This window comes from Carettochelys insculpta, chromosome 9 (genome assembly GCF_033958435.1).
Source record: "Carettochelys insculpta isolate YL-2023 chromosome 9, ASM3395843v1, whole genome shotgun sequence".
In the NCBI taxonomy this organism is placed as follows: domain Eukaryota; kingdom Metazoa; phylum Chordata; order Testudines; family Carettochelyidae; genus Carettochelys; species Carettochelys insculpta.
In genome coordinates this window covers 20,466,198-20,480,039 of record NC_134145.1, presented here as the reverse complement: position 1 = coordinate 20,480,039, position 13,842 = coordinate 20,466,198, and positions in this window count along the sequence as shown.

The window sequence follows — 13,842 nt, the reverse complement described above, 5'->3', positions numbered from 1 at the left end:
CCATGGAGTAATTCAGCAGCCTGCCCAATGAGGAAATCAAGACACCTTCACTCAGAATCATAGACCTGAGGCAGCTTATGCTTATTATGGACTGAGCCATTGATCAATGGAACTCATTTTCTATGATGCCATTTGTGACTGATTAAAGCAATCACCAATCAGCTAATCCAATTTCAGGGGTAACATAAAAATCCACCAACTGTGTGAATTGTGCACTCTTTTCATATCTTTCACTTTTCTCATAAGGCCTGAATATGTAGACTCTTGGATTCTTTGAGAGCGCATGCAAAAGTTTGCCACCAAAACAATCTGTCTTGAGCTATGGTTTCTAGGTCACCAGAGATATGCTGCATGGCTTCATATTGGTCTTTAAGGTATCTTTATATTGCTTATACTGACCACCAATAGAGCACTTTCCATGAACAAGCTGGCTGAAGAAGGCCATCTTCCAATATGCATGTAACATTCATCCTCATAACATGACCAATCTAGCAAAAAACTGTCCATAAGCATTGCTTCCTTGCCTGTGACATTACAGAGCTTAAGGACCTACATGTTTTGAATTCTGCCCCACCAATTCACATGGGCAATCTTTTGGAGGCACTACACATGGAACTGATCAAGTTTTAAAATGTTACAGCGATATATGATCCATGACTATGACTCATACAGAAGGATAGCCAGGACAACTGCTTGATAAACTTCAGACTAAGATACCATCAGGGTTATTCCACAAGACTTTTGTCAATCTTCCAAAGGCAGTGTTGGCTAGGTCAAGCAGTTACGTCATCATCAGTGTTCATGCTGGAGGACAGTAAACTTCCAATGTAGCAAAATTTATCAACAGCCTTAAGGACAGTATCTGCAACAGTGATCACAGGAGTGCTGGGCTCTTTCCAAACAGATTGAGACCTAACCTCTGTCTTCTTGAGGCTCATTATGAGTCCAAAATGGCAAGCAGAGACAGTAAAACAATGAAAAAGCTCCTGTGAATCCATGACTGAATGAGTCAACAGTGCAGTTAGCAGCAGCCGGAGGTCATAGATAGCTGTAGTGAACACTTTGGTGCAAGCCTGAAGTCTTCAGTATTTGAAAATGCTACTGTCAGCTCAGAACTAAATATGTTTGCTCAACTCACAAGCCTTGAAAACAACTAACAGCATCATTAAAAAGCAGATGCTGAATAGGATATATTCTTGCTTTGTACCATTTGATACTTCAAAGGGTATGTCTCTTTACTGTTAAGGATGTGATCCAGTAGACCATCATGAAAGGACCAAACTATATTGATGCAATCTTCAGGATAGCTCCTTCACCCAAGTACCGCTCAAGGCCTGTTTCTCTTGTCCTTTTCAAACCTTGGCCAAGTTGATGAAAATGGTGTAGAGATCCTAATATTACTCTACATTTTTCTTGGATCTGACTGGATTATGAATATCATGCTGACCAGCATGAGCGCCACACTAACTTTCAAGAATGATGCCATTTGTGAACACATGTAATAACAGCAAGTTGTAGAAAATGTGGGTCAGGGCCTTAAAAAGTACAGACGGCAGTGAAGTGCCATGGGAGTCATCACAGCATGCACAGTCACTTTTTCTCTTGTATATATGTACTGTCAGAGGATCTTTGAACTTCTGGGGGACTTGCCTTCTCCCAAGTCATGATAAATAAACGGGTCAGACAGCACATCAGTTGGCCAACACCAGCTTTATAAACATCTGGGCTATGTCTACACTAGCCAAAAACTTCGAAATGGCCATGCAAATGGCCATTTTGAACTTTACTAATGAAGCGCTGAAATACACATTCAGCACCTCATTAGCATGCAGGTGGCTGCGGCACTTCGAAATTGACACGGCTTGCTGCCATGCAGCTCATCCAGAGGGGGCTTCTTTTCGAAAGGACCCCGCCTACTTCGAAGTCCCCTTATTCCTATCTTCTCATGGGAATAAGGGGACTTCGAAGTAGCTGGGGCCCTTTCAAAAAGGAACCCTGTCTGGATGAGCTGCGCAGCGGCGAGCCGCGTCAATTTCGAAGTGCCTTGGCCGCCCACATGCTAATGAGGTGCTGAATATGTATTTCAGCGCTTCATTAGTAAACTTCGAAATGGCCATTTGAATGGCCATTTCGAAGTTTTTGGCTAGTGTAGACACAGCCCTGATGTTTCATCATGATTTATAAACATCACCCCCAGGTCCCTTTCCAGAGTTCATCTGCTTGACAGCTTTTTGTACATCATCAAGAGTTGACAGTACAGCCAGCTGTGAATTATTAGCCCACTAAGGAATATCTTCAAAAATGCTTCTACCAAAAGTTGATGTCTGGTCTGATATGCCACAAAACATGTTCAGCCCAGCAGCACTATCAGCAGAGTGCACTGGTGCGGATCCAACAGCATATACCCTCTGCCCATCATAGAATGCTGTAAAATCATGTATATCACCTGTGTCTTGAAGTTTGACTACTTTACATTTCCACTAGTCTGCTTTCTTTTGCTATAAGTTGACTTATGCCTCCTGCTTAGCTTGAATGTATAGTGATTTCCTGGAGGCATACTCACTATCTTTGACCCAAGCCAGGTGTGTCACGTGGAACTTATCAAGAAGAACTTGGGCATCTGTAACCTTATTATCAAATCCGTCCCTGGGTTTGCCTGTTCAGAAACCTAGCACTTTAATAGCAATTTGATTTATTGTTTCCTTGACATTAATCCAGTCCATCCACAAGCATGCCTAGATACTCTGGACCTTCATTGTTGATGACCAGGGAAATGTCACAACTGAGTGGAAGCAGTCCTTGCGTCTCAGGCATTTCAAGTTTACCTACATCCAACTTTTTCCAACATACAGCAGAATGACATTTTAGTGGACATAGGCTCAAAAGAGATGACAATGCGTACCAATGCTTTATGGATTCAAAACACTAGAAAGACAGATATATGGAAATCATAGAAATCTGTTTCTTTCTGATGTTATCTGTTGCATTTAATAGCTTGCACAATTGACTGACTAAAGAAATAAGTGAGAAATGGTATAAAAATGTATGTTGATCTGATAGCTAAATCCAGACAGAATGAAGAATGTATTTAGTCCTAGCATACTAGCATAAAGGGCATGCGGTAAACAACCAGCTTTGTCTCAAGCTTGTCACTGACATATTATTTTTATTACATCTTTCCAAATATTCTGCCATTTCACACAAAACACACAAGGGATACACGAATGAATTAAAAAGCATTTAATTTGGAATCCATAAAAGGAAACTCTTTCTTATGCAGCAGATCACCAACATGCAGAGTCCATGGTCACACAGGCCGTCCTCTGAAATATGGCAGACCTGAACCACTGGAAACTGGATGGTGAAGCATTTGCACCCATACAGCCAGAAATGATAGCTGAATAGTGTTAAAAATCCCACTTCTACCAATTGGATACATTTAAAAAAAACAGACAAAAGGATTTCACAATTGTTTTGTGAATCTTGTATATACACAGCAAAAGTATTTTTCTTTTAATGAGATTTTCTACGTTGCAGACAACACTAGGGGACCATTAGAATGTTCCTCCACAATGTGAACAAACAAAGCTTGCAGTACAATAGTAACAGCATTTGAATAATTTAACAGGAGTAGCTTACAAAACAGCAATTTACCCAAGTGAATTTTTAGTAGCCTCCATTGTTATAATCTTGATAAAAAACTGTTAGTGAAGACTGATGTTATTACACTTGAAGTGAACTGTCCCAATACCAGATGCTCCATATTTCTTACAAAAGAATCTTTATAGAAAACCCAAAGCATAAACTTTACATCCAGAAGTTGACATTACTTACACTCAAAACATCTGTAGATTTTATTTAAATATAATTCTGAATGGAATGAAATCTCTGAAAATATGCAGAGGAAAACAATTAACTACAGGGATGGAACAGCATAAGGGCCAAGGATGGAAAGGGCATGAGTCAAGATTTCCACATGTCTACTGACGTGTGTGTCCAGGCTAAGACAATTTGAAAGGCTTAGTTTTATAAAAAGGTTTGAGTGCCCACTTTAATTCTGAATGAAGGTGTGCCCACAGGGGTTGATACAATTTAATTAACCTACTTGAAACTCACACTCTTAGTTAATTTGGATTAACTTTCCTGAATGTCCACATTGTAGACAAACCCTGAATTTGCAGGGCTGGCGCAGTATAAACACGTTTTCACTTGTAAACCTGAACACATTGTCTGGAAATCACTGGGAGACAACAAACACAGAACCCCCCTTGGCTGTTTTTATAAAGTCATTTTTCAGAACAAAATTGCACTTAAATAATATTAGCTATATCAATTATTACTCATACTCACCTTTATCCAGCAGTGAAGTTAAATGTTATTTTTTCCTTCTCAGATCTTATTTTTCCTTTTAAAATAAATAAATAATAAAAGTTTAATCATATTTTTGCGGACTCTCATTTTTACTATCTTGCTGAAGTTCTAATGAAAGCTGCCTTTCCTCGCATTCAAGTATGTCCCTCAATTTCTTTTATTGTACCTTTAAGATTCATGTTTCTATAAATAGGATTTTATTCTACGGCCTTTTAGGGCAATTTTAATAGGCTTCAATTATATCTTCATTCACGAAATTCACACAGCTGTCTCCATCCTTAGTAATTAAGAATTGAAATATGCCGATAATCTTATTCTTGTGGTCTTTCCTGACAAATTCTGAGATCCACTATCATTACAGTACTCCTCTGATTTTATTGATCTACTGCTGGGGTCTGCAACCTGCAGATCCAGAGCCACATGCTCCTCTTTAAGGACTCCTTTGTGGCTCTCAACACTATAACTGCAAAGTAAAAATAGAATCCTACTGATTATTTTTGATTTCAGTGAACATCTAACAGCTCAACAATGAACAACTCACATTTAAATAGCAAATGACACGCGATATTGAAATATCAGATAACTCCTCCTTTAATATGTGCAGTGCATTGTGGGATGAGTGTGTGCTGTTCTTAAAATAGGGGTTACAAAAAGCATGGTTTGACATTCTTTATTAAGGACTGTCTCATAGTCACATGCATTGTGGCTCTTGAATTATTGATTTTTTTAAATCAAATTAAAAAAGGGGGGAGGGGTGTCTTCTTCCGCTTTTGGTTGCTGAGCCCTGCTCCAGTGTATCTTGATGCTCAGACACCTGTCGTTTTCTTGAACTATTGATGATCATTACCATTAGGGTGACCATCAAAGTAAGACAGGGCAGGGAAACTCAATTTGCTCTGTTGCAGTCTCTTCTAAAGAAAGAACCAATGAAGAGTACAGTATATGCAGACTGAAAGGAAATTCACAGATGTTTTTCTCATACTGTGTGGCATGTTTTGCTTCCCCTCCACCCACACAGGTTCTACAGCATGTTCTTTCCTCCGCTGATTCTATCCCTAAATGTATGGACCCAGAATGTTACAAGCAGGTTTCTTTCACTACTGCAAATTAAAGAAGGTGAAAAACAGAGGCCCAAATTTTAAGTCTTGAGTGATAAAGTTAGGTACCTAACTACATCAATAGGCATCAAAATATGGCCCAGATTTTGAGAAGTGCTGAGCACGTGCACATTTTTCTGGAAAATAAGGATACTTATTTATGTGCCTATACGTGAATTTAGGTGCCTGCCTTTAGGAACCCAATCTGAACATCTGATCAAAGAAACCACACATTTCTCAATTTTGAAGCCCAACGATTAAAAAAATTCTTTGGAAAATTTCATTTCTCCCTCTTATTTATCTATCAGGGTTGACACAGAAAAAATAAAAGGGGTAAAGGCTTCAATCATTAAGTATTAATTACTTGCAATTTGCATAGCACCAGCTGCATGCTAAGCACTTCACACTAATGAAAATAAGCCCTCTGACTACAAAAAGCAGGTGGAATTTTTTTTAATAACTGAAGATAGTGCCTGTTTCCACAAGGAGACATAAGAAACATACAAATTCTGTATAAACCCATGACAGATATTAATGAAGATAATATAAATAAAATATTGAGCTGCTAATGTTGTTACTCAGCAGTCCCAACTTGTCTCTCTTCCTTGGGTTTCTTCTTCAAGTCCTCAAACAAAGACATTAATTATAGCTGTTGATCCAATCTATTAATAGTCTTTCAAGTTTACCTATTATTGCATCCCTGGCCTTTACTACTCAATGCAATTTTTAGCTGCACCAACATGGCTACGTCTACACTAGCATTCCTCTTTCGAAAAAGGCATAAAATTAAGGTAATTGAAAATGCAAATGAGGCACAGATTTACATATCTGGACCCTCATTTGCATAATCTCTTTTCAAAAGAACTTCTTTCATAAGAAGAAAAGCAGGGTAGATGTGTCTCTTTTGAAAGTAATCCTTATCTTTGAAAGAATCTTTCTTCCTATTTTTTTTTTTTTAGGAAGAAGGGCTCTTTCGAAGATGGGATTTACTTTCAAAAGAACTGTGTCTATACTGCTTTTGTTCTTTTGAAAAAAGCTCTTTCAAAATAATATGCAAATGAGGTCCTAGATATGTAAATCTGTATCTCATTTGCATTTTCTATTTCTTTCATTTGCTTGCGTCTTTTGAAAGAGGAATGCTAGTGTAGACATAGCCCACATGTTTATGTCATTGCTTTTATCTTTTCTTTCTGCATGAAGATTGTATGCACTGATGATGCTGTCACCTGCATCGTCAAGCATAGGTCTTTTGATTGCTTTCCTTGGTTTCTTGGCCTTAGTGACAGCTCCTGAAGAAACTTTTTCACATCTAGGACCCATGATGATCACAAATAACAAAGATATTTGAAGACTGATATCACCCACAGTCAAGTTGACACAAACACAACAAAGTGCGCCAACCAACTTGGAAGAGCTGGTGGCCGAGGCAAATGATTCAGCCTTGCCCTGCATTCTGCTGTATTCCTCTTTATTTGTTACTCACGAAGCAGATGCTCACAGGAAGACTGGTGGTTCTTTGTAGCAAAAATATGTTCATAAATCGAAAAATTAGTATAAATGTACATTGTAGTGAAAATTCATAAATCAAAAGTTTGTAAATTGAGGGCTAGTTGTATATGTCTATTTAACTGCAGAAGTACATTCACTATATTGTCAGTATAATTATCTATGCAAACTGTTTATCATCAGATGCTGTGTATCTGACAGTGGGACTGACAGTCACCATGATCCCCAGAGCAAGATGGGAGGGAGGCCCAGCTCTGTGCCCCTGGAATGGGTGGGGCCAAGGGCAGAAGGGGTAGGCCTTCGGCAGTCAGCTCTTAGCACCACTTGAACTACAGTGCTGTACCCCTGTCCCCGCCCCCAGCTGTGTGGCACATCAGAGCAGTGCTGCCACGGTAGTTAAAAGGGGCCCAGAGCTCTGGCTGCTGCCACTGCCAAAGTAGCAGCGGCTGGAGCTCTGGATCCCTGTGCATCTGCCACCCCCCCCACACCCCGTATCAGCAGGCGTGGTATCTGATGCCTTTCAAAAATGAAGGAGGAGCTACACTTTGCAGGTTCCTCAGGTGATTTTCTGTCTGATTTGGCAAAACCCCACAAAAAGAGAGAAGATTTCCACTTGGCAATACACTTATGTTTCTCAGAAATTCTAGTAGCAACATATTTTCTTTAATTATGGAAGTATTTTTGTTAATCTTTCTGCCATGCTGTTTAGTGAAGGACTCAGCTTAGAACCTCTATATCATTACACTTCCCATAGAAGACCTAGGTATATCCACTGAAGTAACAGTTAATTTTGCATTGCAAAGGATATTGTTTCCCAAAATCTAGTTTGGGGAAGGCCAGAGAAGGATTTGATATAAAGTGTGTATCTTTACATAGATATGAGCTTTATGTTTTAAGTGTTTTATGAAAAGTGTATTGTAAAGAAAGTGAATAAAAACCATTTCAGATATTCAAAATAAATCTCCTTCATATTTTCTTTACCGTATAGATTCACATTCAGCATCAAAATCTCTTGGAACACAAAATAATGTGGATTTTTTCCCTTTTTGGAAATGGCACATACAAGACATAAGCACTTGAATATAAATCAATACAGTATAACCCTTTTATAGAAGGCTCCTTTTCTTGCACATTTTCAATAGGCTGTCATGAATGCAGACCTGCAGTATCTTCCTGAATAACAATGCAAAGTTATACGTGCACTATTTTGCGGTAAAAAAAAACAAAAAAAACAAAGACGCAGGAATCAGAATCAGCAATAAAACAATGATTAATCCAATCACAGTATTAAATGCTTTTTACTGGAATTGGTGCAGGTTAGTCAGTGCCAATGCAAGAGATTTTTCTTTTTTACTTCAATTATTTCAAAATTCGAAACAAAATTCTGTCCTTGGCCTATAATTTCCAGATGCAGTCAGCTACACTGCAGAGTGGTAACATTTTAACAGCAGTATTTTACTTGCTGCATTATCATTAGGTATAATTGTTTAGAACTGAGAAGTACATGTAATTTGCATGCAATTTTGATTGATGAGAACAAGACTGTAGTGCTTTACGTTAGCTAGTTAAAATTCAGTTATTCAGAACTTTTTTGCTGATTTCCATGCATTTCCTCAATTTTCTTTCGCACATATAAGTATTAAATCTCATTACAGAGTTGTGCCTGAAGTAGATGGGCAGATACCACCTTCCATAGAGCTTCCCTAGATTGCATGTCAGCACTGTTTTGGAAAATTTGGTTATGGGGGCAAATCCAGAATACTCTTCCTTAGCTATAGAGAATCTCTTTTGCAGCAAACCAGGAACAGCTCTGCTGTGGTACTGGAAGCTGGGTGTGTAGGAACAATGAAGTGAGCATGGAGAAGGAGAGCACAGTAGACCAGCAGAGGGGGGTTAAGTTGGGATGTCCATCACTGAGCAGTATTTCACATAATCTTGACTCTAAATATCTACCCAGCATCCAGCCTGGCCACCTGGAAGACTACTGGATGCCAGAACATAGTTTTAGCCCAAGTGCATAAATCCACTGCTCTACCTCACAGGGGCTGTGTCTACACTACAAGTTAACTTCGAAGTTAATTCGAAGTAAGGGGCTACTCCAAAGTAGCCTGCAGAGCATCTACACACACTTTTTCTTATTTCGAAGTTAACATCGAAATAAGGGAAGCTAACTTCGAAGTCACTCCATTCCCAGGAATGGAGTAGTGGCTTACTTCGACCTGTAACTTCAAAGTTAATGTGTGTAGATGCTCCGCACTCCTTACTTCCAAGTAAGGAGTCCTCCAAGGAGAGGCTCCTAATGGAGGATGGAGACACTCTGGCCAGACCAGGTAGGGCTTTATGGTCCCTGACACCTGCCTTAAAGGAAGCAGCTCCCTGGCAACCCCAGGCAGGAAGCTGAGAGTGTGCCACAAACAGGGGCAGCACGAGCTCTGCCCTGGACTGCCAAGCAACCCCATGCCTTCATCATTTCCTGTCTCCTTACTTCAAAGTAGGGAGTATTTGTGTGTGGACGTTTAACTTTGAAGTAGGGGAAAGCCTATTTCGAAGTAAGGGAGTGTGCATTTTGTGTGTGGACGCTCTACTTCAAAGTTATTTTGTAGTGTAGACACAGCCAGGTACACTTATTTGTGTTGCTGAATGCCAAATGGCATAGTCATGCATGAATGAAGATGTTTATTTACAATTGTTTCCACTCCCACCTCTTCATCAAGAAAAAAAATGCCTAGCTTTCATCTTAAAGAATATAACACTATGGATTTTCTTTCATTGCTTCTTGGAGAAAACAGCCTTTGGAAAAAATATATTGCTAAAAATTAGTGATGTGTCACAATAAGTATAAAGGAGTCTGGTGTTACTCTGCCTGAAACCCTCTAATTATGAAGCTGTACTAACCAAAAAAACAGACACGCTGCATACTGATGAACAAATAAGAAAATAATAAGGCTGGTCGGTAAACAGCAGTACTATACTTTCTAGTTCTTAGATGACCATAAATTCACTAGATTTATTCTTCAAAAAATATAACCAAAATTGGTAGTAAATACATAATCCAAACAAATAGCCCTTTTTTCACATTTGGCCCATTGTATCATCCAACGGCTAGCCTCCATGTTATGTCACCTCAATTTATTTCAAAAGTGTCTGTCTAGAAAAAGTATGTTGGTTTTAATGTATACTTAATACACTAAAAGGGTATACTGTCAATTAACCACACATAGTTTGATATCTTGGCAATTTGCTACCTACACATACCTAAGTAATATACCATCACTTAACAGACTTAAAGGGAGAAAGCCATAAAAGTAATGAAAATATTTTTTGAAGTACCACATCCATGCATAATATGCAGTCTAGATTTAAGGTTAAGCATAATATATTTTGCCCAAGTGGCTTTTCTCATCAGCAAGATTGTCTTTTGTGATCATGTATTGTAGAATAATAAAAGAAAGATCTACAGAATAAAGAAATGATAGATTGTAAGCCAGGACAACAGGTTTTCAGAAGTTTTGGTGATGTCCAGAATGAACAGATGCTGAATCTCTCTCACACCCACAGACCCTCCCCCTCACCTGCCTGAAACTCTGGGAGGGAGTTGGCTTTCAGGAGGGTGTCAGGGATGGAGTTTAGGTGCTGGGTGCAGGCTCCGGGCTGAGACAGGGGGTTGCGGTGCAGAAGGAGATGCAGACCCTAGAAGTGAGTGTGGGTACAGCATGGGATGAGGGATCAAGCTTTGGGAGGGAATGTGGATGTCGCAGAAGGCCTGGGGAGCAGGCTCTAGGCTGAATCAGAAGGTGGATGTGGGATGCAGGGGAGATGTGTGGGGGATGGGTTGGAGGGTTCAGAATTCACCTGGGACACCCACCTCTGGCAGCAGCTCCTAGGCATTGTCTTTACATTCTGCTACCTGCAGGTACTACACCCACAGCCTCCCATTGGCCACAGGGGTTCATGGTGCATGCGGAGACACTTTGCACTGACCAGGGGCCACAGGGAAGTACTGGCAGCCCTGTGGAGCACATGGCAGGAAGCTACTCTAGCCCCACTGCACTGCCAATGATGATGGCAGAGCTGCCCAGGCTGTTTTAATTCACCCACGAGCAACAAAGGCAGGGCTGGGGGACAGATCACGTGCTAAGTTCACGGGACCAGCAGGCAGGACCAGAAGAGAGACTCGGCCCTGAACTTTAGTGGAGCCAGGTCCCAAACCAAGATTATTCTTGGTGCCTTGGCACCATGAGCACATAGCTGCATTGTTATAAGCAGGGAAGACTTCCACAGATGGTAATGTTTAATCAGCATCTTAACAGTGCAGAAGAATACTGGCTAAAATACTAACCTAATGCCCTGCTTGTGGCACTGTGGGAATTATTTACAAATATCACATTTTTCAATTAATTTTTCACTACACAACAGTCTTGGTGCTTATCAAACAAACATTTAAACAAAGTTCATGCAATATCCTGGTGTGATAAACCAGAGGTGGCTAAAGCCCAGAATTCAAAACCCATCCCCTCTGACACACACATTGATCTTTGGAAAACTTCTGATAAAGGTATTATTTTCACAATTTTGGCTTATCGCTATAAAGGGCTCTGAGTGGAAACCTGTCTCTAAACAACCCCACATTTAGGGAAGCTAAAACTCATAATGCTTTGTGCCCAAATTTATTTACACATGTGCTATAACATGTATGTATGTACCACATGAAGCATATAATGCCGTAATAGGTATATTTTCACCAAACCAGAGTGAACAACACATGAAAAATTCAAGTTACTGCAACAATTTGCTGCTGCAATGGAGCCATAATAATCTCTGCCTCCATTCTGAAAAATATAGTGATCGAGCCAAAATTTTGGCTTATGCATGTTAGAAAATACCTGGCAGGTAGCAGAACACAAGTGGGATACCTGTATTTTAGCTCTTATAGAAAGTTTAGTATTGCATAAGCCTTTCTGAATGACTGAGCCAGTATGGATCACATCTTTCTGCACCTGTGCATACTCAGAGGTCTCTACAAAACATGTTCTAGAAAAAAAAGGATAAAATTCTCCCCTTTAAAGGGTCAGGATTTCACCTTCTGTATGTGAAGGGGCTGTGTCATGCCAGTTCTGGGCAGGTTATGGGCACACTTGAGAACTGCAGGTTCATCGAACAACTGTGGAAAAATTATTTCCATAGCTCGTAATTATAAGTGGAAGAGGGAAACGTCAAAATACAAAAGATTCTTTGATACTAACCTAATTTAATTTGCTAATTAATACCAAAAATAAGTCCCTAAAATCCCAGCTAAAAGCATATGAATTCATTTCAAGTTCTTTGTCCTGTGGCAGACCCCTACCTGGAAGCTGCAGGAAACTTCTGGAAGGACGGTATACCAGAGGGTGGGCTAATGCCTTTTTGTTTCCGGAGTAAGCCCAATTAGGACAGGCAGCTGGGGCCTCATTAGGAATCAGCACTCATTGGTCAGCTGAGGCCCTGTGCTCCCTATAAAAGGCTCCCCATCTGGTAGCAGGGTGGAAGGTTTTGGAAGGCAGAGCTGAGCAGAGTAAAGCGAGAGAGCACCATGGGGAAGAGGTGGGCCAAATGGCCCAGGGTGAGGTTGCTACTTTGGGGCAGGGGTGAAGGCCCTGACAGTTGCCTCTTGTCCTCATAGGGACCCTGGGCCAGAGTCCAGGGTACAGGGCAGGTCTGGACTCCCCCCACCCTTCCCCAGAGGGATTATTCCACTGGAGCAGGCAGAGGCCTGCGAGGGGACTGGCTTTATCCTCCCCATTCTGGACTTGCCTGTGATGAGGATGGCTCACTAAGCAGAGACTCCTGCCTCTGGGAAGGCCTGGGCAGATAAGGGGTCTCTGTGAGTCTCTGAGGCACAACCAAGAAACCGCCAGGAAGCGCAGAGACCCACAGGGGCTGACAAGGGACTTTGTCACAGTCCATATTACTTCAGTAGTAGCCTAACTTTTCCAAAAAGCCCTCATCTGGTGACCTGTTCAACTCAGCTCTTTCAGGGAAGAAACTCCATATTACCTACTTTGTCCACCCAAGAGAATCAATCTTCCTCTCTCTCTCTTTATATAAATTCCAGTTAACTCAGAGATGAAAGCCTGTTAATGCAAAAATATTCTTTCGGTAACACCACCTTCTTTATACAAAACTGACTCCAACAAAAAGAACATCAAACTACATTTCCCCTATTTTAATTTTATGCCACTGTCCCAAATGCAAGAGCACCCAGTTTGGCTAAATCCCAGTACTAGGAGTGCTAACCTTCTCTTGGTTGCACGAGGCAACATTACTTTCATATGCAAATGAAAGTCAATACGCAGGTTACAGTCTGCTTATCATAGGCTCAAGAGTGGGTCAAACCTGTTCTATGCCAAAATTAAGGTTAATTGACAGAGAACTACGTGGTACATTTTGCATAACATATGCCTGAAGTATTCCTGACTCATATGAGCACTATTAGCTCCAGACTTTCATAAGTACTGAATTTTCCTCACCATTTTAAAATAAAGGAAAAAGTGACAAGGTAAGAGACCACAAAAAAAGCTAGAAATGCTCCTTTTACCTTGACTTTAATTTCTTTTGAAGTTGCACACCCTCTGGGGAATCTGGAGGAAAAAGACTGGCTTATGTTCATGCAAAAATAGGTTTCATGACTTGCAAACTTTGGACTTTGCCGTACAGAATATGGGGAAAGCTTGCAGCTGACATAGGCGTCTTTCTCTAATGTGAGTCAAACTTTGTAGTAACTTTTAGATAACACTAAACTAGTTTCTACTTTCTGCTTAAAACATTCACTTATTTGCTACTAGAAGATTTACATGGCACTGCTCAAGTCTTTAACACGATTAATTTTTGT